A 9836-nucleotide genomic window follows, 5' to 3' on the forward strand; every position below is an offset into this window, starting at 1 on the left:
GGGATGGTTTACTAGCATATTTTGGATTATAAGGAGGGGAAAACTTAACTTGGGCATAAACAATGAAGAGAATTATGGGATAGAAAATAAATGAAAGTCTAAGGTTAGGAGGGACTTGAAAAAAAATTATAAATTATCAAGGGTTCATGAGGGAGGGAGAGGGAGGGGATGATGAGGAGCTGATACTAAGGGCTCAAGTAGAAAGAAAATGTTCTGAGAATGATGATGGCAACAAATGTACAAATGTTCTTGACACATTTGGATGGATGGATGGATTGTGATAAGAATTGTATGAGCCCCTAATAAAATGATTTTTTAAATATCTTTTTCCCATTGGATGCAAATGAGGAATGGTGTAGTTTTGAGAGTAACTGGCTGCCATCTTTAAAAAAAAATCACAAAACTGCATGATGACACAGGAAACTTGATACTTCTCCTTACCTCCTTGTATCTCTACTCTCATTATTGGCCCTGAGGGGTTTATCTGTCCTGGATTCCCTGTGTTTCCAGCTCTGATCTGTACCAGTGTACATCCTCTAGTCTAGCTGAATTTCTAAGGTAGGATTGGGATCATGATAGTGGGGGGAGGGGAGGGCGGGCAGGATGCATTAAAGAACTGGAGGAAAGTTGTATGTTTCATTGGTGCTATACTGCACCCTGACTGGCTTGTCTCCTCCCCGCAACTCTTCTGTAAGGGGATGCCTAGTTGCCTAAAGATGGGCTTTGGGTCTCCACTCCGCACTCCCCCTCATTCACAATGATATGATTTTTTTGTTCTTTGATGCCTGATACCTGATCCAATTGACACCTCATGATCACACAGGCTGGTGTGTTTCTCCCATGTAGACTTTGTTGCTTCTGAGCTAGATGGCTGCTTGTTTATCTTCAAGCCTTTGAGACTCCAGATGCTATATCTTTTGGTAGCCGGGCACCATCAGCTTCCTTCACCACATTTGCTTATGCACCCACTTTTTCTTCAGCGATCATGTTGGGAAGGTGAGCATCATGGAATACCAGGTTAATAGAACAAAGTGTTCTTGCATGAGGGAGTACTTCAGTAGAGGCCCAATGTCCATCTGCTACCTTAATACTAAACCTATAAATATATACACATAGATTGGAAAAAGATCTTTCTGTCACAGCATTTTCTGCATAAGATCCAAGATTCATTCCAATTGGGCTGGCTTGGTGGAGGCAGTGGGATGGGAAATAAGGAGTGTTGAATGGATTGGTTGCTTTAGTTTAAGCTGCGTACTCTACTACTGAATCCAATTATTAGAATTTTCTTAGATCCAGAGAGAGAAGGAAGCATTGGGAGGGTGAGTGGAAGGAAAAGAGAGATCACCTTTGATCAAATGAGATCATGATTGGTCGGGAGGTTCTAAACCCCCAACTGCTCTGCAGGAGCAAGATTTGCTGTCTGCCCCTACAAAGATTTCTGGTCTTGGAAGTCAACCCCTGTGGGATTAGTTCTACGCCATCGTAAAGGTTCAATATGAGTAGGAATCAACTCAAACAAGTGTAGCAGTGGGAATCAAGTGGAAGTCTCCTGGGAGTTTTTGGAAAACTATTTGTGCTTTCCTGAGAGAACAGCTCCAGTTGACACCACGCTTTCCCCTCTTTAAAGTTTAAAGACGTAATTGGAATCATAATAGGACAGAACCGAGAGAATCCCTGAAGTTTCAGCCTTAGGATTGATGAGCAACCAAACGAATGCTAGGAAGACCATCAGCTATATTTCTGGATATGTCAGGATAATTTTGTTTCTGTAAGCTACTGTAGAGGGTTTTTTGTTATTTATACTCCAAAAGCATTCTTAATTGATAAAAGTATCCTTATTTTGCTCCATCCTCTGCACAGAGTAATTCAGTTTTTGAGTAAGTAGACACTTTTGAGTGTATTTGCCATGCTTGGAGTCCTTGTTCTCTGACTGAGCAGTTTAGCCTGTGAACATGATCCTGGCTGCAGCTGATAGGACCAGGAGTGTAAGCTTGACCAAAGCTGGGCCCATCAGATCACTTTTGAATTTAAACCGAAAGCTGTAAAAATCAGCTCTAAGGAGCTGAGGCACATGAATGACAGTGCTTTGAAATAAAGGCTACTGAGTGGAGAAGTCGGAGGGTCTGGCCCCAATCCTAACTACATTGACACCTGCCCCTCCCCACAGAAGAATTTATTTCAGAGGATAGTATTGAGGCTGCAGCTCAGGGAGAGGGGTCTGTCTGATCAGAGCACATGGGAGCAAATGAAGGGGAAGGAAGAGAGAGTGAAGCACACCCTGGCCCACCAAGCCTTGAGGACCATATCCCTGCTCAGAGCAGCCAATCCACAGAGAAGACCATATGGCTGGCCGGCCCCACTATGAGACACAACATCCCTCACTGACCTATAGCCCTATAGGGGACAACACTGGAGACACAGTATGGGAATTGTGCCCCATTTGATCCCACCACAGAGGCAAAACAATCAGGGCATGCAGCAGAACAGCAAAGGGAACAGAGCAACATAGTCCCCAGGGAATACCAAAAATAGACTTTGGGACCAGGCTTGGCACCCCATCAGACTCAACCAGAAAACACTCCTAAAGGCCAAAAACAGTCCTTGAACTAACTACAAGCTTTTCTTTTCTTTGTCATTGGCTTTTTGTTGTTGTTTTGTTTTCTTTTGTTGCTTGGTTTTGCTCTGTCCTGTTTTGGTGCACGTTATTATCTCCGCAGGTCTGTCTAAATAAGATAGGCTAGATGAACAATCTGCAGGAGAAAACAATGGGACCAACAGTTCTGGGGGGACATGGGAGTGGGGGTGGGTGGGGGAAAAGGAAGTGGTGTTAACAAACCCAGGGACAAAAGAACAACAAGTGATCCAAATCGGTGGTGAGGAGGGTGTGGGAGGCCTGGTAGGGCGTGATCAAGGGTAATGTAACGGAGAGAAATTACTGAAACCCTAATGGAGGCTGAGCATGATAGTGGGACAAGAGGAAAGTAAAAGGAAATTGAGTAAAGCGCTAGGAGAAAAAGGGCATTTATAATGATCTAAATAAAGACATGTACATATGTAAATATATTTATATATAAGGATGTGGAAATAGATCTATGTGCATATATGTATAGGTTTAGTATTAAGGTAGCAGATGGACATTGGACCTCCACGCAAGTACTCACTCAATGCGAGAATACTTTCCTCTATTAAACTGGCATTTCATGATGCTCACCTTCCTGACACAATTACTAAAGACAAAGCGGGCACATAAGCAAATGTGAAGAAAGCTGATGGAGCCCGGCTATCAAAAGATATAGCATCTGGGGTCTTAAAGACTTGAAGGTAAACAAGCAGCCATCTAGCAGAGAAGCAACAAAGCCCTCATGGAAGAAGCACACCAGCCTGTGAGATCATGAGGTGCCGAAGGGATCAGGTATCAGTCATCAAAGAACAAAAAATCATGTTGTCAATGAGGGAGAATGTGGACTGGGGACCCAAAGCCCATCTGTAGGCAACTGGACATCCCCGTATGGAAGGGTCATGGGAAGGAGACCCTTCCAGTCAGGGTGCAGGGTAGCAACGATGAAACATACAACTTTCCTCTAGTTCCTAAATATTCCCTCCCCCCCACCCCAACCCCCACTATCATGATCCCAATTCTACCTTACAAATCCGACTAGATCAGAGGATGCACACTGGTACAGATAGGAACTGGAAACACAAGGAATCCAGGATGGGTGAACCCCTTAGGACCAGTGGTGATAGTGGCAACCGGGAGCGTGGAGGGAGGGTGGGGTGGAAAGGGGGAACCAATTACAGGGATCTACATATAACCTCCTCCCTGAGGGAAAGACAACAGAAAAGTGGGTGAAGGAAGACGTCGGACAGTGCAAGACATGGCAAAATAATAATTTATAGATTATCAAGGGTTCATGAGGGAGGGGGGAGCAGGGAGGGAGGGGGAAAAACGAGGAGCTGATGCCAGGGGCTTAAGTGGAGAGCAAATGTTTTGAGAATGATGAGGGCAACGAATGTACAAATGTGCTTTACCCAATCAATGATTGTATGGATTGTGATAAGAGTTGTATGAGCTCCCCCAAAATGTAAACAAAAAAGAAAGAAAGAAAACAAAAAAGCTCCTGAATTTCTGAAGGGTTTCTGGTGGCGGTACTGGGCTGCTAAACTGTAAGGTCCATAGTTCAAGCCCAGTTGCTCCATGGGAGAAAACAGTCTGTTTCTATAAAGATCTACTACCTCAGAACTAAGGAGGCGCAGAAGATCCTCTCCGTTTTATGTGAGTCGGAGGAACCAGCTCCTAGGGAAGGGTGTCAGGTTTCGTGAAGCAGATCAAGGAAAAGGAGGACTATCGTCAAAGAGATGGATTACCACAGTGGCTGCGAGGATGGGCTCGAACCTAGCACTGATTGGGATGCTGGTGCAGGACCAGGCAGTGCACAGGGTTGCTACGAGTCAGAACTGGTAGCAGAACATTTTCAATAACTGTGCATTTCTTGCCTTTACTTCTTTATACTTTGCCTCCCACTGAGTGATCACATTGTTTAGCTTCTGGATTTCAGCATCTTTCCTTTCAAGTTCCAACTTTAGTCTTTCAATTCTTCCATCTTTCAGAACCACTTCCTGGTTATGTTCCTGAGTTGCACAATTATCTGTTCCATTATATTCTGTTAGCTGTTCTCTTCTTTTTTCTCTAATAAGAATTTTATGAACATCATCTTCCAGTCTATTGAAGAATCCTCCATCATGTGATAAAGTCTGAGAGGAACTCAATTCCTCAGACTTTTTACTAATGCGCTCTTCAGATTGAAAATCTTTTAGTGATACTGTGAGAGGTTTGTCTTTTCCCTGATGATTCTTTCTTTTATCTTTTTTATTCATTACCCTTGATTGAGTTGAAACATATTCAGAATTTTCATACTCCTTTTTGTGTTCCTCATATTCTAATTTACTTAGCAACAATGCCTTCTCAAGATCTGCTTCAAACATTTCAGATGTCAGCTGCTCATCTCTCTGTCTCCACTCTTGCCAATTTTCTTCTCGTGAACCCTTCTGTACTGGATTGGACAATGAAAGCTCATGCTGAGTGTCACAAGTGGCATGCGATGATTTCTGGGGAATCTTTTTAAAAGCAAGATTTCTAAGCTCATTTGCTTCACTCTGTTATTGTTCCTTCTTTTTTCTTCTTTTTTCTCTCTTTTTCTCATTTGTAGTTGATTTGCTTCCCAAAGCTTGAGATTTTCCAGTGTTCCGACCTTTGCCTTTTCCAGGCTCAGAATCAGAACCACTGCCACTATCTACTTGTAACAGAGCAAAACGAGAAGCAGTAGTGGGAACAGAGCTGAGTACTGCTGACGCCATTGTAAATATTATTCTTTTACAATACTTCTGTCAAGAATAATTCCCATCAGCTGTTAGCCGATTCTCCCAAACTTACTGGCACCAAGTACACGGTTGCTACGAGTCAGGCCATTGGTTTGGTTGGGTTGGGAACTTCGGTGGCAGAGAACCCAGAGCAAAGTTCCAGCCTTTCCTGTGGGTGGCCTGGCTGTTTAATACTTGATTTGATTCCATGAAAGGTGATCTGTATTCTCACAATCAATTCTTCTTTTCTTAAGGAAGGTAAATTCTGTTTATTATAAAGAGTATCAACTAGGAAACAACGTATACAGAGCCCTTTATGAGCTGGCTTCTGACTCTCACCAGCCATATCTCCTACATTTCTCTGTATTTCTAGCATTCTCTGCTTAGCAAAGCTTTCCTTGATGCTGCTAGGGTGGCTGGTGGGTTTGAACCAGTGACCCTGTAGCAATAGCTAAATGATTGGACACAACTATCCTAAAAGAGATGGTGAACCAGTCAGATACTTGTATCTACATGTAGAATTATTGGTGATACAACAGCTACAAATGCAGCCTGATAAAGATATGTTGTAGCAGTGACTCAAGTATACCAGTAGTGGCTTTACCATCATTGATATGGATTTCCACAATAGTAAACCACTCTTGGTACAATTTTTAGTGCAAGGAAACAGAAGCTTCTTATAATTTATGTAGTATATAGGTTTTTGAAAAATTTAGGGCAAAAACTTATCGATCTCTGCATGTAGCGAGACAAGAGTGGAATGGTCAAGGATTTCCTTTCACATGGATCCACGCTCATTGCCGATCGAAAGAGCAATCAAAACATCAGATGATAAATTTCACCCGGAAAATTTGCTGCAAAAGATCTCTTTAAAGTGTTCAAAAGCAAAGATACCACTTTGAAGATTAAGGTGTGCCTGACCCAAGCCATGGCATTGTAAAGTGCTTCACACACGTGTGAAAGGTAGATAACGAATCAAGAAGACTGAAGATTATGGCCTTTGCTTAGAATTCTGAAAGTGCCGTGGACTGCCAGAAAACCAACCAAATCTGTGTTGGAAGAGATAACAACTAGAAAGCTCCTTAGAAATGAAGACGGCGAGACTTCATCTCACAGACTCTGGACAGGTTACCAGGAGAGCCCAGTCCCTGGAAAAGGACATCATCTTTGGTAAAGTAAAAGGGCAGCAAAAAAGAGGAAGACCCTCCACCAGATGGACTGACCCAGTGGCTACAACAATGGGCTTGTACACAGTCATCATTGTGGAGCTCATGTAGGACCAGGCACTGCTTTCTTCTGTTGTACAAAAGCGTTGCTGTAAGTTGGAACTGACTCAAAGGCATTTATTAACAAGTAAAGTGAACGTAAGATCCAGGATAAGAAAATTAGCAAGTGTGTGTTGTTTTTCAAAACTTTTCATATTTTTTGATCACACAAAAGTTGTGTGGGAAGAAGGGATGATCTATTCATGGGGTAGTAAAGCACTGATGAGACACATAACTATCCTCTAGTTCTTTAATATATCCTCCTTCCACTATAATGGCCTTAGCTTTACCTTATTAATCTTGCTACACCTGTGCATGTACATTAGTACAATTAAGATCTTTTGACGCACAAAATCCAAGATAGATAAATCCCTCAGAAACAGTAATGGGAGTAATGATTCCTTGAGGGTACAAGAAGAGTGGCAGGGAAAGGGGGCAAGGGGGAACAGATAACAATGATGACTGTATAACCCCACTCGGGAACAAGCAGGAGAATTTTAGGTGAATGGATACAATGGAAGGTGTAAGTTATGGCAAAAACCTGTAATAATAATATATAATATTTTAAGAGTTCATGGAGGTGGCAGGGGATAAAGGAGAGCTAATATCAAGGAGTTTAAGAAGAAAGAAAATGTGTTGAAAATGATGATGGAAGCAATTGTCATCTTTCTTCCAAGGAGTGGCTGGTGGCTCTGAACTGCTGACTTTGAGCTTAGCAGCTCAGTGCATAACCCCCTATTCCACCAGGGCACCTATGATGATGGAAGCAATTGTACAACTATGCTTGATCTAATGGAACTATGGATTGTGATTATATATGTAAGAGCTCCTAATAAAATGCCAAAAAAGTTGTGTGGGATATTGGATGATTTATTGTATAGTGTTGCAGAATATCCAATCAAAATTTTAGAAACATAACCAAAAATATCGTATCAGTTTCCAAAATGTCCACTAAGAGGTCGTACTGCCTTCTGTTCAGAACCTCTGGCCCTACTCAGTGTTCAGTGGCTTTTTTTAAATCGTTTTATTAGCGGCTCATACAACTCTTATCACAATCTATACATACATCAATTGTGTAAAGCACATTTGTACATTCTTTGCCCTCATCATTCTCAAAACATTTGCTCTCCACTTAAGCCCCGGTATCAGGTCCTCATTTTTTCCCTTCCCTCCCCACTCCCACCTCCCTCATGAGCCCTTGATAATTTATAAATTATTATTTTGTCATAACTTGTCCTGTCGCTTTTGTGATAAGCAGGGTCACTAGGGCTGATATTAGATGGTGTGTAGATGTTTCTCATTTTCTGGAATAAGATCAGTCTGCACAGTCAGCCTGGCCTAGAGACACCAACAAAGGTCAGCACTTAGAAGCTAATTCACTCCCTAAAAAGTTGACTGCCTTTGGGAGAGACCTTTGCCTTTTAATCTGAGTACTTTATTAAACAATATTTTTTAAAGTTATAACAATAATTGTAATGATAATGAAGGAAGTTTATTGCTTAAAAATCCACCAGCCTCCTCTCACTACCTGCTGAATTTCCTCATAAAGGAGAACAAACCAGAGCCCTGGCCATGTGGGGAAGAAGGCAGAGGCATGACTGAGGCACGTTTCTCATATTCTTCGGTTAGATTTTAAAGTACGATTGAGAAAAGGAAAATATACACATATAGGAAAGCGTTATAGGCTCAAGTCCATGGGATGTTCCCTTATCTAGGTAAAAAAACATAAGTCACCGACTGCCGTTTAGAAAGCAATGATGATGAGGCACAAGGCAAAATTTCATTAACGCTCATTCACTAAGGCAAAACCATCTGCAGGACTAAGCATGTCCCAAGAAGCAAAGAAGGTCTTCTTAATTTATGTGTTCTCTGTCCTTTAATAAGATGGGAGGACGTCAAGAAGTACTTCTCAGTGCTAATTCCTGTCATTAATCTTTTCATGTTTGTATTTCAAATTTCAGGCAGAGGCTCACATCTAGAAGAGGGATTCAAGCCCCCCCCCCCTTCAGTAGCTGTCTAAGAGGACAGGCTGGAAATAGCTGCACAATTGTTTGCTTCCCATTTCCTTTCCTACCCTCTTATGACCAGTGAATTCCTGCCTATCTCCCAAAGCTCCAAACTGCCAGCCCCAACTTAGTAGCAGCTCTGGAGAGAAGTCAGCAGGAGTTAGGGAGGCAACAGATATAATTTACCAAGTCTTAATTTCAAAAACACACAGTTCAACAGCTGTTAAAAATACTCATTGTTCATTGGCATCTAAAGAATGCACTCTGGGGTTCCTCAATTGTACTTGGCTCTCTCAAATATGAGTGCAGTTTGCTGAGTCTGCCGGTGAGCAAGAGCGCCGAGAACTCTGCAGTGCCCACCCTCACGCTCCCTTTTCAATGAGACCATTTACAAATCGTTCTGCTGCCTTTAGTTGCAATGAGTCTGGAAAGGGAGGCAGAGGCAGAGCTGTGAATAGCCGTCTCTGAAAAAGACGTTGATTGTGCATGTGCACTATTTTCCCATAGGATCAAGCGTTTGATTTTCTGATATTAGTTCTGATGTTTTCCTTTAGTAGGAAATTTATGACAGAAGGGGTCCACCTCTAGTACCTACTTAGTACTCATGATAGAGAACAATAAGCAACCCCGGTGATGCCAGTGATTCTAACCACAAGGCTGCTAACCACCAGGTCTATGGTCCAACCCATCAGCTACTCTTTGGGAGCAAGGAAAGACATGGCAGTCTGCTTCCCTAGAGACTTACAACCTTGAAAACCCTAAGGGGCAGTTCTGTTCTGTCATAAAGGATCGTTAGGCTTCGAAATCAATTCCATGGCAGTGAATTTGTTTTTTGCTTTATTGTAGTGTTACAGCGTTGTGAAGCTATAGTGTCAAGTTATAGGGACCCCACAAAGCAGAGTAGAGCTGCCTCATAGGGGTTTCTAGGCTAATATCTTAGGAACATTCTCCTTCATGAAAATGAACACAAGATAAGTTCCAAGAAGATGTTATTCTTTTAAAAAATCATTTTATTGGGGGCTCATACAGCTCTTATCACAATCCATACATATGCATATGTCCACTGTGTTAAGCACATTTGTACATTTATTGCCATCATCCTCAAAACATTTTCTTTCTACTTCGAGCCCTTGGTATCAGCTCCTCACTTTTCCCCCTCCCTCCTCCACCCTTCCTCCCGCACGAACCCTTGATAATTTATGTTATC

At 42.2% G+C, this 9836-nt stretch overlaps 1 pseudogene; it reads right to left on the minus strand.

Moving 5' to 3' along the window:
* Nucleotides 1–4449: 4449 nt before the first annotated feature.
* Nucleotides 4450–5442, minus strand: LOC101641077 (annotated as a pseudogene).
* Between the last annotated feature and the right edge of the window lie 4394 nt (nt 5443–9836).

The sequence above is a fragment of the Echinops telfairi genome, unplaced genomic scaffold, assembly GCF_000313985.2.
Source record: "Echinops telfairi isolate 266 unplaced genomic scaffold, ASM31398v2 ScPeMD7_21;HRSCAF=78, whole genome shotgun sequence".
In the NCBI taxonomy this organism is placed as follows: Eukaryota; Metazoa; Chordata; class Mammalia; order Afrosoricida; family Tenrecidae; genus Echinops; species Echinops telfairi.